Raw genomic sequence first — 14619 nt, forward strand, 5'->3', positions numbered from 1 at the left:
AATATATATATATATATATATATATATATATATATATATATATATAATAAACACTGTAAAAAATTATATTATTCTACTGTAAATCATCTGTTCTGTGTGAATCTGTGTTAAAGTGTAATGTATTTCTGTGATGCTCCGCTGTATTTCCAGCATCATTCCTCCAGTCTTCAGTGTCACATGATCTTCAGAAATCAGAATAATATGATGATTTACTGCTCACATATTATTATCATGTTCATAGTTTGCTGCTCAATATTTGTGGAAATGATGTTTTATTTTTCAGGATTCACAGGTGAACGGAAAGTTCAGAAAGAACAGCATTTATCTGAAATAGAAATCTTCTGTAACATTATAAATGTCTTTACTGTCACTTTTGTTCAGCTGAATGCATCACTGATGAATGCATGCAGTATCTGTGTGGGCTGTAGTATGCAGTATGGCCAGTGATGCAGTGCTCTGTCTCAGTGTGTATCAGGTGGTTGTTGAGGAGGAGCGTCCTCGAAGGGCTTCGTGGAGGTGACGTGGAGATCCTGCGCTGTTATCCGCTGCCGGTTCACTATCAGAACGCCAGCGTGCTGAACTCTCAGTACTACTACAGCGCTGAGTTCCCCTCCGCAGGCGTCTCACAGCCGCAGACCTTCACCATCGGAGACAACCGAACCTACGGAGGATACTGGAACGCCCCGCTGCTTCCTCACAAGAGCTACAGCATCTACTATCAGGCCGTCAGCGCCGCCAACGGGGTGCGTTCACTCTGACCAAACACTGAGGAAATAAAAACACTGCTAATTAAATACAAATAGTGTGTGTGTGTGTGTTATATATATATATATATGTATATAAGCAATAAGCCCAGTGAAGCTGACAGAGGTTTTCTAACAGCTGAGGGGCGTTGTTATAGCTCTTATAAAATCACTGAAAACTACAGCTTCCATGGGGCTTACTGCTTTTATAAATGTTTATTCCATATACATAGGAAGGTTTCACAAAGACAAAAATAAAGTGTAAAGATATTAATAACAATAGTATTCTTCCACCAAAGAATGTAGCTCCTCAGAATCAGTTGTGATTGTTACGCAAAGTGGTTGCCGAGCAACACACAGAAGTAAACAAAGGTGAAATGTTACTTTGTAGAGTCATTTACAACACCTTTGAAGGTGGCTCAGCCAATCAGAATCAAGGACCAGAACTATCCATTTTTTATTTATATATATATATATATATATATATATATATATATATATATATATATATATATTTCTCAATTAATTTTAGTTTCTTTATTCACAAAAAAATAACCAAAACAAGTTAAATAAAGAAAAAATATAAATATTAAATACATAAAATAACTACTAAAATGACGAAAACAACAAATTAACTAACTTTTAACTAAAATAAAAATTAAATGGAAAATATATGCAATAATAACTGATTCGAAATATTACATTTATGCATTTATCCAAAGCAACTTACAAAAGAGATTATATTAATACAATTATAACAGTATCTCAAGGACACTAAAATAAACCTGCATTTTTCAGGTCCAGTGAAAACCATTGCAATAATTGACGTTTTTGCCACAAGTATATGTCTTATAGCTGACACATATGTCAATATATATATATATATATATATATATATATATATATATATTTCTTTTTTTTTTTTTTTTTTTTTTGTTTTGCAAATCTTTGCATTTTACATTTTATTCATTTAGCAGATGATTTTATTCAAAGCGACTCAAAAATGAATAATACAACGATTATTTTGGAATTATAGTTAGTAAATATTCTCATTCACGGACTAGTTTGTACAAAGTAAAATATATGTAAACATTAGCCATATTATGAAAGGGCTGTGGTGAACACATGCGTGTGCACAAGTAATGTTTGAATCCACTGAGATAATCATATTCAAGATGTCTAATTTTTTCCTATTGATCAGATTTTTTCATGTCTTTAAATGGCATTCAGATTGAGCTCAGTCATATTGACTGATGTGTTTTTCAATACAGTTATGGATTATTTGGTTGCATGTAACTACTGTAAGAGCTTAAACAGATGTGTTCAGAATTAGATTCCTAGACCATGTGATCTTGCATTGGCTTGCATTGGGATCTTGGTTTTCACTCACATTTTGGCACTTGTTCACTTGATTTTTTGTCTTGTTTTCCAGCACAAACATCTAAACATCCTTGAATCTGGATACATTTACTGGAGAAGCAAAATGATTTAATATCAAAATTAAGTTTATGCTTCGAACAGGAAAATATTTGCCAATGGAGTCCCTTTGAATTAAGCTGATTTTCCGATCACATCGGCAGATGTTTGCCCTTGTTTTAAGCATAACTTCTGATGCGAAGTTATTTTGCTTCTTAAGTTATTTTGCAGTGCTGAATGATAATTTCAGATGATATGGGATAGACAGAAGTGATGACAGCGAGAAACGCTGCAGTTAACAGGCAGATAATGACACACGAGTCGATGAGGAGAGTAATTGTGGTAAGAAAGAGAGAGAAGAAAGTCCCTCGTTCTCAGAAACACACGGAAGAAGTCTTCGGGAGCAGGTGCCGATCAGAAAACACTTTGAGGATCACAGCCACGTTTCTCGAGGCTTTAGAGTGTCATGCGTGAATTAACTGGCTTTGACTTAATGCATCTCGCTCTCTCACCGTGCTTTTAAAGAAAAGCCACTGTTCGGATTGACAGTCGTGCTGCTGTAAAAGGCTGTGGAGGAGCCGGCGGCTGTAATTGATGTCCTAATTGACCGAGGATCTGTGTTTTAGCCTCCTGATGGATACGGACGGGCACTTACCGAGATCTGTCTATTCAAGAGCTGTAATTCATTAAATCAGGCCTTTCAGTGGCGTCGGACGCTGCATGTGCTGCTAAATGCACATTAGTGTTTGCTTTCTTTATAATAGCGGGACGAGTGTTTGTTTATATTGTCATGAGTGTCGTTCGGCAGGTCAAAGGTCGTCCTTAGGCTCTAATGGACGAGTGGAGGTGGAAGTGTGTTTAAATGCCACTGTGCTGTATAAGAGAAGCTGGAGATTACAGAAACACAGAACGAAAGCAAAACTATTCAAAGAATCCTCTTCTTAATGAGTGTGACTAATTATCTGAAATTCCTTATAACAAGATCCTTTGAGTGCGTAAGATATCAAGACTAGGTTTCAAGGTTGTTGTTGTTTTTTTAATTGGAGTGCATTTTTTTCTCTTTTTTTAAATACGTAAAGCAAGTGAACAAATCTGACACTGGAGTGTGGCAAATTACAAAATAGACAAAAAAAAGTCTTAATATCTGATGCAGTTTTGCTTCTCATGTAAATTTGTCTTTTTGTTTTTTCATGCATTTTTAGATATTCTGTGGGAAACCAAGACAAAAAAGGTTACATTTAATTAAGGATGTTCCTAGGGAATTGTTACACTGTTGCACTGGCTCTGGTGGTTGCTAGGGCGTTGCCAATGTGTTTCTAAGTGGTTACTAATGTGTAGCTGTGCGTAAACGATTGTTGTAATCTGAACAGATGTATAGATGTAGTTTCAGTCTTTTGAAACGCTGTTTATGTTCAATAACAGTACGCTGGCTTTGATAAACTGACAGAACAGGAGAGCACAGCAGTCAGCAGATTAAAAAGACCAGCAGTAATAAAGCAGAACACGGTGCTTTGCTGTAAGTGTTTGTGTAGCAGAAGACTGATGTCAGACGTTAGTTTGATTACAGGCAGTAAAGAGAGTCGTGCTCCAGGTGCTCGTTCTGAACGCTCACATACAGCATTCAGCTGAAATGCACTTTTAATGCTGCAGCTGCTTAGCAGGCATAGAAAATATATCAGCATATACATCACTGGAGTCATACACTAGCAGAATCAGTACTGGACTGTTTTCATTCTGCTGACAAGAGTAAAACATTACTTACTTCTGTAGAAAACACTGGAAATCATCAGTACACGTCACAGATGACTGATGTGCACCACTCGCAATTACTGTTAACACAGTAATATATGTAATGTAATATAATTATTATCTCAGAAGTCCCAATCACTGAGGTGTGACACAGTGTACCAATCAATCAGTCAATAGCTGTGATTTCTCTAGCACTTTTAAAAACAGCACATGTTGGCCAAAGACCAGTATCATTCAAGATGTTTGAGATTTGTGTATGTATTTTTTGTTTTTCAGGAGACCAAGATCGACTGCGTCCGTGTCGCTACCAAAGGTAGGTATACTAATTTATGCAAGCAGGCATTGAAAATGTAATTAATTTGACACGTAACATCGTGCGTGTAATCAGCATGACGAAGCAGTGACAGATATCTGACAAACCAAACACTGTTAGTGCAGCCTGATTCGGCTTCTGAAGCGGTTCACACGCTGCACATGTCCAGTTAATGTTATTAACCTTGTAAATATGCAAATAAGCACATTAACCTGGGGGTAATTACTAACTCAGGTTAAAGTAAGAGCAATGTGAGACGAGAGACATGGGATTATAAAAGATTGTGTGTGAAGACGAAGCTCTGCATGTTGTCAGGTTTTCAGTAACTGCTCGTTTTCTTCTTTCTCCTGTTTGTTTCTCCTCTCTCTCTCTCTCTCTCTCACACACACACACACACACACACACTGATTCTCTCTGTCTTTCTGCATGTGTGTGGGTCTTGTTCTTGCAGCTGCTATCTTGGTGACGCAGCTCACCACTCCTTACGTTCGCATCGCTCCGGCCGCTGGAGACAGTCAGCTAACAGGTCAGAAACTCACTCTCTCACTGCATGTGTGTGTGTGTGTGTGTGGATGAACTGAAGAATCTGTCATACTGACGAGCTCAAAACTATAGACAACAATGCAATGTTAAATATGACATGAGGTACCATCTAATCTAATTTCCAGAACATAAATCTGAACATTGGATAGAACCAAGTTCAACATTCTCATTTGATTTTGGTGACATATTAGAGTTAACACTTTTATCCAAAGTGACTTACAAATGAGAAGTACAATAGACGCAATCATAACAACAAGGGAGAAACAGTATACATGTGATGTGACTAGTTAGTCTAGCACAATACACATAGCAAGGTTTATTTTAAAATAAATTAGACAAAATGAATAGAATACAATTCAAAAGATAAATGTTCGTTTTAGTTGGTCAGGTGCTGACAAAAAAGATGTGTCTTCAGATGTTTTTTGAAAGTGGCTTAAGCTGCTGGGATTGAGATCAGCAAGTTGTTCCAGCAGCTGGACACAGTCCAGGAAAAGGTCAGTGAGAGTGATTTTGTGCCTCTTGGATGCGCCATGTGGCATCGTTCACAACGATAGGCAAACATCAGTCGTTCATCCAGCTAGAAATGTCTCCCAGAGAGGATGCAATGTGAACAGCTACCGTCAGATGGAATGAAAAGTAGAGTTGAGTGTCATTAACATAGCAGTGATAGGAAAAGACATGCTTCTGAATGACAGATAACATGTAGATGAAGAAGAGAACCGGTCCAAGCACTGAGCCTTGAGGAACCCCACTAGCAAGAAGTTGTGTTTAGAAACCTCACCCCTCCAAAACACCCTAAAACGACCTACCAGAGAGGTAAGATTTGAACCACAGGAGTATGGTTCCAGAGATTCCCATCTCCATGAGGATGGAGAAAAGAAGACATTTCATGTCTGTAGTTTTCTAAAAGTGCTGGATTTTTAGAGAGGGTTTTATAAGCAGTGGGGTTATCCAAGCCTGATTAAATGCTGAGGTAAATGTACCAGTGTGAAGAGCGGTGTTGATAATCTGAGTGAGCATGGGTATAACTGAAGAAGAAATGTCCTGAAGGAGGTGTGTGGGGATCAGATCAAGCAGACAGGTAGTAAGATGACTGGAAAGGATAAGTTTGGAAACGTCTTTCTCCGAGTGTGGAGAGAAGAAGGAGAGAGAGTGTGCAATTATATTTAAGAGAAGAGAAGATAAGGTTTTGAAAAGTGTGCATGAGTCAGAACAATTATTAATGTTTTATCACTCCATAAATCAGAAAATACTGTCAACAAACAGAAAACAAATAAATTTTCGCCATGTTTTTAGGAATACAATTTAGTATAAATCAGTGTGAATTATATGAACAAACAAACCCCTCAGTAAAAACCCTCAGAATATACATAGGAATAAAACTCTAAGTTTCGGTGTATGCAAGTGATACTAATTTGGAGAAATTTTCAAATGCAGACATTTTATGACGCAAAACAGTGCAGTGCATGAAATGTAGTGTCTTGCCTAAAACCATCTTCTGCATGACATTTGACCTTTGGTTGATCTCAGGTGCAGCGACGCACAAACCCAACGCGGTGGAGCCGGAGAAACAGACCGACCACACGGTGAAGATCGCCGGCGTCATCGCAGGAATACTGCTCTTCGTCATCATCTTCCTCGGCGTTGTGCTGCTCATGAAGAAACGGTAAGAACTGAGACACACACACACACACAGTGACCATTTTTACCATGTTTATGGGTGACAGCACCGCCGTTAACCAAGGTTTGGACACATGTGACTTAGTTTATTTTAAGAACTTTTCATCTAAAGACCTCTGCTTAAATGTTTGAAATTAAACTCAAAACACGGTATTTAGGCCTCTATGTATTTGAGTTGCATTTAAATGTTCTATTCTTTTTTTTTTTATACAGAATAACTAGGTTTATACATTTAACATAAAATAACTTTCAAAGCATGAATTCCCTGGAAATCCACCAGAAAGAAACTCTGTTATTTCAGTGTCCTGTGACTATTATTCTAACCTGGACATTAATATTAATTAAGTATGAGCAGATGTGTCCAAACTTTTGTCTCATCCGTAGTCAGATCAGGACTTGTCTAGAGTTTAACCACAGATATTAATAATACATTTTCCTCCAATTTCCACCTGACCTTTCATCCACATTGTCTATGCAACACTGAATTATTAATCTAATTATGTTGATAAGCATGGTTAAAATGCTGTATAATGGCCTGATAAAGAGCCGTTCTACTGATGACCCTGCATCTCATAAAGACGAGGGAATCTCAGTAGATCCGTGATTGTGTGACTGATGAAAGCTCGTCGTTAGCTGGAGGCTAGTTCACATTAGCTGCTCGTGGATCATCCAGAGTCAGTTTCAGCTGCTGTTTGTTGGCTCCAGATTAGCCTTTTGCCCTGCTGAATATAAAACAGCCCAATACAGAAAGCTTTAGAACCACTAAAGTAAATATAATAGCCATTTACTGCCATGATCTTGAACTATATACAGTTTATAGACAGTGAATCTCACACGTGTCTATCTGAACAAAATGTGAGCAAACACAGTTTTGTCTGTTGTCATCATCTCAGATATAATTGCAGGTTTTTAATTGCTACTTTCTGGTAATTCTATTTCCATTTATTTATCCCATTTATCAGGGAAAATACACATTAATAATATATGAAATCAATGTAAAATGTCCCTCAGATTTATCCAGGGTTTATAATTTCGATCTGTAATCCCAGGGCAGATTTAAAAAAATCTATATTATATATATATAAATATATATATATTCCAAATCTTGTGGAATTTCAGCAATTGCTTGGACTTTTTTATAGTTTATACAGATTTTGTTAAATGTATAATTTATTTCAATTTTAGTTTTAGTTATTTTAGTACATCAAGCTGAAATAAAATAAGTAAAAACATTTTTTTTTCAATTAATGTTGATTTTAAATTTAAGGCTGCAACAATTGATACTGAAAATAATCTACAATTAATTTGATTATCAATTACCGATTATTAATTCTAGAAAAATTGAGACAGCATTTTTTATATTGGAATAAAATTAATTGTTTTTATTAAAATAATACATTTTAATAGTTAACAATATTTGGAGTTGTGTCCGATCAATCGAAGAAGATTAATCGAATATCAATATGATTATTAGTTGCAGCCCTATTTTTAAATAATGGAATTTTATTTGTATGGTTTAATTTTAGTTCCAAACTAAAAGATGCAATATTTGCAAGAAATATAAGCTTTGGAAAGGTGTGAATTTTACTGGCACAAATGATAGAAATACTGATGATGTTGTTGTGAAGCATCTGATACAGAATGTGTTCATTTGCACAGTTACATGAATGTGAATAAAGCAGCGCTTCTCAACTCTAAAATGCAGTCATATAAACATAATATTAATTGAAATGCTATTCAAACACTAAAACATCATTTTGGGGTTTATTTGTATTTTTTAAGAAGCAGAAGAGGTTGAGAAGCGCTGCTCTAGGGTCTTCAGTTCTGTTTCTGTATGTCATGTGCATGGAGAGACGGGTTTACTTCACACACGCGTGTTCAATAATCCCAAACACCGGATTCACCAAATTTCCCTCCCGGAGAGATGAGCGTTGATCACTCCGCAGACATTTTAATCGAATCCCATTCAATATGCTTTAATCAAATGAACGAGCGTGATTGAATCTCTCGCATCTATTTGGTTTAATTTGCTGAATTAGATTAGAACGGAGCGTGTGAGGCGAACACGCTAATTCCTCGTTTAAGGCCGAGCGCACGTTCTGGACGCTGGTCATTTACTGCCCAAATGTTTTTATAGTCGTCTAATTACATCCTGAAAAATTGGGAGATGCGTTGAGGAAGGTGAATTAATGTTGGTTTTATTGCTAATGTACAGTGATGTGTCTGTCTCTGATTGACCTTTGACATCGTCCTCATAAAGACTTTAAGATTAATGCACATATTAATGCTCACAGAGAGATTCTAGATGCAGAGCAGATACAGCTGTGTTATACACTACCAGTGCAAAGAAAGAAAGAAGTCTCTTCTGTCCAAGACTGCATTTATTTGATTTAAAAATACAGTTAAAAACTGAATATCTATAAGTCATATGTCCCTCTGGTTGGTCATATGATCAGCGTTCAGGTTTGTGCAGTGACCACCGCACATCTCTCTCTCTCTCTCTCTCACGAATGCCACCATGTCTGCTTCTGTTCATTTTCAGTCGTTTCGTAACATTAATATTTTTTTACTTTTTCTTTCCTTCCATCTTCATCCCCCTCCACTGCTTAACCCCCTCCACCACTGCACTGGGCAGGAGAACCTATCAGTCCTACACTTACTACCTGTAAGTAAAACACCTTTGTACACTGTTAGTGCCATGCTATGCTCGACCTGCATGACCCTCCGGTTACGATCGGCTCCGGCGCCTCGAGGGTTAACATTCGGCCGTGCATTTCAATCAGAAAGTGTTATCTGTAATTGTTATGATCATGAGGCGTCTTGAAGTTTTAATGTGATTCTCCATCATCTGCTGTCCAATGCCTGTCTGTGAATGCTGTAGCTCGTCCAATCAGAGCCTTGATTTGATTACTGATGATTCATTTATAGCTTTGTAGCTTGTAGATGATTAGAAGAAGCAGTTTACCAAAGGAAACTTCTCCTTGTCTTTCTGTTGCCCAGCTCAGGGAAGGGAATCATGCTTTTCCTTAACCTGAAATTACCCTTCATCTCATAAATCATCATCATGTTTATTAATCGCAGTCATCACATGCTTCCGGCGTTTGGCTCCAGTTTTCCTGCATGGTTGGTGTTCGTTGCATGAAGTTGATTGAAGTCCATCAGCCTCATGTCCTGATGTTTTCCTCGTGCTGGTTTTTGTTTGTTTGTTTGTCATGCTGAGCTGTTAGCTTATTTATATGTGTGGGAATCAAGAATTGGGTTTTTGTTCAGACCAGATCCGTTTATTAGAAAATTACTGGAAGCAACTGAAAATACTCCGCGACTGTAAAACATAACATAGGACGCAATCTTGCGATATTTCTCAGGTAGAAAAAAAGATGTTTTGACAGTGGCCTGGACAAAAGAATCAAAGGACATCTGTAAATATGTGTTATGTCTGCATACAAATGTTAATGCAGGTCGAGTGATCTCAAAAGGTGGCCTAAAGGTGATAAATAAATGTTAAAAAGTAAAGGACCTAAAACCGACCCCTGAGGGACGCCAGTAGAGACAGAACTAATCTCAGACCTATAACCACCCATAGATACAAATATGGATCAGCCACCTCAAGGCGTTCTCAAACACACCAAACACTTGTAGTTAAAAGTTAAATAGTTATCGGTGGAACCGGGCTCCGGTGGAATAAGAACGAAGCAGAGTTGCAGTGTTGGGTTGCTGGTGATTCCCATCAGTGTTTGTGAGAAACACACATGTAGTGGATTGTGTTGTATAGACCTGTGTTATTGATTTATCACGGCAGTGAGCTGCTGTCAATCATCAGCATCTTCAGAGGTCTTCTCCTCTTGGGTTTGGCCTCATTCTGAGAGAGAGAGAGAGAGAGAAAGAGAGAGATTGTCTGATTCATGATTCACTCTCTTAATGATTCCATCAAAAACTGAGCTGATTTAGTCAGATATTTTTTTTTACCTAAAATCAATTTTAATTTCAATTATTTGTCAACACATTCACGTCAATGGTTCTCTAATGTCATTTAATTGGTCACATGGCATGCAGATAAATAAATCACATTGCTTGTTTTGTTCATCCTGTCAATTATTTATTATATAATTTATTTTATTTTATTTTATATTTTAATTTAAATAATTTAATTTATTATCAGCTTTTCATTAACTATCAATGAATTAAAAAAAAATTGCATATTTGAATTAGTTTTTATTTGTATAGGCTACTTTCATTTAATTTTAATTAGCTTTATTTTAAAAATGTTGGATTTGTTTGTTTTTTAAATGCCTATATAGATTTTTTGATTATTGTTCTTTTAGTTTCAGTTTTTGCTATTTTAGTACATTTCCTTTGCAACAGGTATAATAATAAATAAAATGTAAAAAATACTCATTTATTTGATTTCAGTTAATGCTTATTTAAAGTGAGTTTTTATTTTTATTTATTTGTTTGTTCAGTTAGGGTCACATGGACTATTAGTTAATGTTAATATGAACATCTGTTCATTAATACTAAAGGTTTTGAGTTAATCAGTTCACGCTGAGGTTAAACTCTTTTAAATCTCTAGTCTTAATCTTTGTGGAGTTGCTGTATTAAAGTGTGGGATTGTTTGGTGTGTTCTGATTCTGTATTGTCTCTGGTTTAATTGTAGTTTAGTGTGGTGTGTCTTTAGTCTCTGTTGGCTCTCGCTCATGTGCTGATCCCAGACCAGCGGCGCACCACGCATCCCACAATTCCCCACTGTTCCTCGTGTCCGAGCGGATCTAATGAAGACACGTGTGCTGCGGGACGCTCGTGTTAAACGCCTACAACAGCAGCGCTTGTGTGTGACACAACACAAGTCCCAGCATGCCGTGCAGTTTCATCTGCGGTGTGCGTTACACTTTGAAGGATCCTGCGTTTGCTGGACACAATCAATGAAAACACACACACACACTGTCACACACAAACACACACACACACACTATCACACACTCACTATATTCCATTGAATCATTCTAGGTTTCTGTACCTGAATTGTTGTTTCATTTGTATCTTTTTCCTCTTTATTTATTTGTGCGATGTACACGATTTCAAACCAGGCCCTCAGGTGAGCCCTGCAAAAACCCCAGCCTACATTTAAGCTCATTTAACCTGTGTTTTAGAAATAAAAAGCACAACATTTAAAAGTAACATTTTAATTCAACTCTTCTCTGTGATGCTGGAAGAAACAGGCCAACGTAATGACCCAGCTTCACTGTGCTGTTTCAGTCTCTCTTAATTACTCACAACATCGATTCTTGGTAACGATTTGTGAAATTTACCGGTGATTTCTGAGTGTAAACTGTTTAGTGTGGGAGCGGAATCTAAGTCTGTCTGCTGAGTGGAGATTGGGTTTTCACTCAGATGTTCTGAACTTTGTCCTGATGGAATATGGCGTGTTGTTTAGCGAGGCTAATCTCATGGCGGTGTAACCCGTTCGCTCAGCTCATCACTCATGTCTTCTGCTGATCTCCAAGCTTTAATGGAGTTTGTAGTTTGTAGAAACTTGCTGCATCTGCTTACTTTGTGGCTTGGCGCCGTTTCCAAAATCTCATTGGAAATTACCTGCGGATCCACTTTGGGAAGTCGAGCCTCAGGCGAGGAACCACACGCTAATTTCCCTCCCACGGATTGGCTGAGTACTTTGGCCTCATTTGCATTTGCGGATCGTTAGCAGATGAAGGCAGGTTAACTGAATTAAAGCAGAACTCCATTATTCTCTAACATCTGCTCTGGTGTGGAGATGTGGACGTGCGTGTTGGAGGACACACGTGTGCGGCTGTAATCACGGAGCGCCGGTGCTCCTCGAGGATCTTGGTGGGGCATTGATTAGAATTATTTCAGGGTTTAATTGGGAGGGTGACTCCGGCATCTTAATCAGGCCCTGCTCATTAAAATTAGCTTCTTTTGATTAGTTTAATGGGCGACCACCTTGAGTGTTTCTTCAGAACTGCTCTTTGCTCGCTAAAACACATTTGTCGAACTCTCGACCTGTTCCTCATTTACAAAGTTAAAGGCATTTTGTGTTCAGAACCAAATACTTGCACCGTTTTAAATGCTGTTTGAATGCATGCATGCAGGATGAAACTATAAACTTTTCAAACTGTGCATTATTATAGTATAGCCGCTTTAATTCAATGCATTCAGTGTCAAATATTACGGAGCCAAACCAGAGTTATTATAGTTAACTAAAATTAAAACATTTTAAAAAGTTACTTAAAATAAATGTTAAATGAAAAAATTTGTATTACACAAGGTTTTATATATATATGTATACTGAAAATATGATAATTTATTTTGATATACTAAAATAAACATGCTAATCATGGTAGTAGCATGCTATTAACCTGCTAATTATGCTAATGACATGCTAGTATCATGCTAGCGACATGCTAGTAACTTGGTAATCATGCTAACAACATGCTAGTCACTTGCTAATCATGCTAACGACATGCTAGTCACTTGTTAATCATGCTAGCGACATGCTAGTCACTTGTTAATAATGCAAGTAACATGCTAGTAACATGCTTATCATGCTAGAATGATGCTAGTCACTTGTTTATTATGCTAATGACATGTTAGTATCATGCTAGCGTCATGCTAGTAACTTGGTAATCATGCTATCAACACACTAGTCACTTGTTAATCATGCTAGGAACACGCTAGTCACTTGCTAATCATGCTAGCGACATGCTAATCACTTGCTAATCATGTTAAGAAAATGCTAGTAACATGCTAAGTGTGTTACAAAACATGCTATCGACATACATGCTAGTCACCTGTAAATCATGCTAGTAACATGCTAGCGACATGCTAGTAACTTGGTTATCATCCTAGCGACATGCTAGTCACTTTGCTAATCATGCTAGCAACATGCTAGTCACTTGTTAATCATGCTAGGAAAATGCTAGTAACATGCTAATCATGCTAGAAACATGCTAGTGACATGTTTGTAAGTTGTAAGTTGTAAACTTTTCAAACCTTTTCAAACTCTCTGGTCAGGCAACAACAACTTAAAACTTTTCAGGCTAGGCCTTTTCAAGCCAACCTAAAGTTTGTCTTAAACTTTTTTGTCTAGTTTATTTTGATATACTTAAATTTGTAACTTAAATTAACTTTTACTGAAATAAAATAAAATAAAACACAAAGTTATAATTTCAAGTAGTTTCCAATGCAACATCTCATTTTCAATTAAAATAACTAAATTCAGAACTGAAATAAAATTTCTAAAAATTATACAGTCCAAAAGAAAAAAACAATATCACACATAAAAATTACTAAAATATTAAAATGAAATAGATAAAGTATTTATTGTATATGGTATAAGTGGTTTATAGATAAATAAAAACTAAAAGTATCCCAGTGATACTAAAACTGAAATAAAATAAACATAAAACACAACAAAATTGTAATACTTTAAAATAAAAGACATTAAAATAAAATGAAACAAAAAAACATTGCATTGTGGGAAACAGTGTTACAAATTCCCACACAGTGTTCAAGCTGCATACAGGTCGTGTGTCCCTTTTTATCACATCTCTAATGCTGTTATTTTATCTTTGATTGGCAGGAAGCTGGCGAAGAAGCGCAAGGAGACTCTGAGCAGCACGAGACAGGAGATGACCGTGATGGTGAACTCAATGGACAAGAGCTACACGGAGCAGGGAACTAACTGTGATGAAGCGCTTTCATTCATGGACACACACACACTCAACGGACGCTGTGAGGGAAACACACACACACACACACACACACACACTCATTGTGATAAAGCAGCTGTCACAAACACTTGTCCTCACAGACGCTCCTGATGGATCTGACTGAGAGAGCGCTTTAATCGCAGACGCAGACACACAGACGCATGCTCTCCTGCAGACATGTCCTCAGATCGCCGTCTCTGCACACACACACACACACACACACACAACAGAAACACGTGTTGCTGACAGCTGCACATCCATCGCAGAACACAAAGGGATATGAGCAGAATTAAACCTGTGTAATGTTTAAGAGCATTAGCATGTTTTGCACTGTGGCACGATTACACAGAGCTGTGTGCCAGTGTTATTTCAGCATTAGCTTGATATAAAAACATTCATTTGTATTTTAAATTGGACATTATTTCATATTTTGTTAAGTGATTTTATAATT

General features: G+C 37.1%; 1 pseudogene; it reads left to right on the plus strand.

Annotated features, from left to right (window-relative positions):
* Nucleotides 1-475: 475 nt before the first annotated feature.
* The window catches only part of LOC113089638 (receptor-type tyrosine-protein phosphatase mu-like), a 46977-nt pseudogene continuing 32833 nt past the window's right edge, over nt 476-14619 (plus strand).

This window comes from Carassius auratus, unplaced genomic scaffold (genome assembly GCF_003368295.1).
Source record: "Carassius auratus strain Wakin unplaced genomic scaffold, ASM336829v1 scaf_tig00050854, whole genome shotgun sequence".
Lineage (NCBI taxonomy): Eukaryota > Metazoa > Chordata > Actinopteri > Cypriniformes > Cyprinidae > Carassius > Carassius auratus.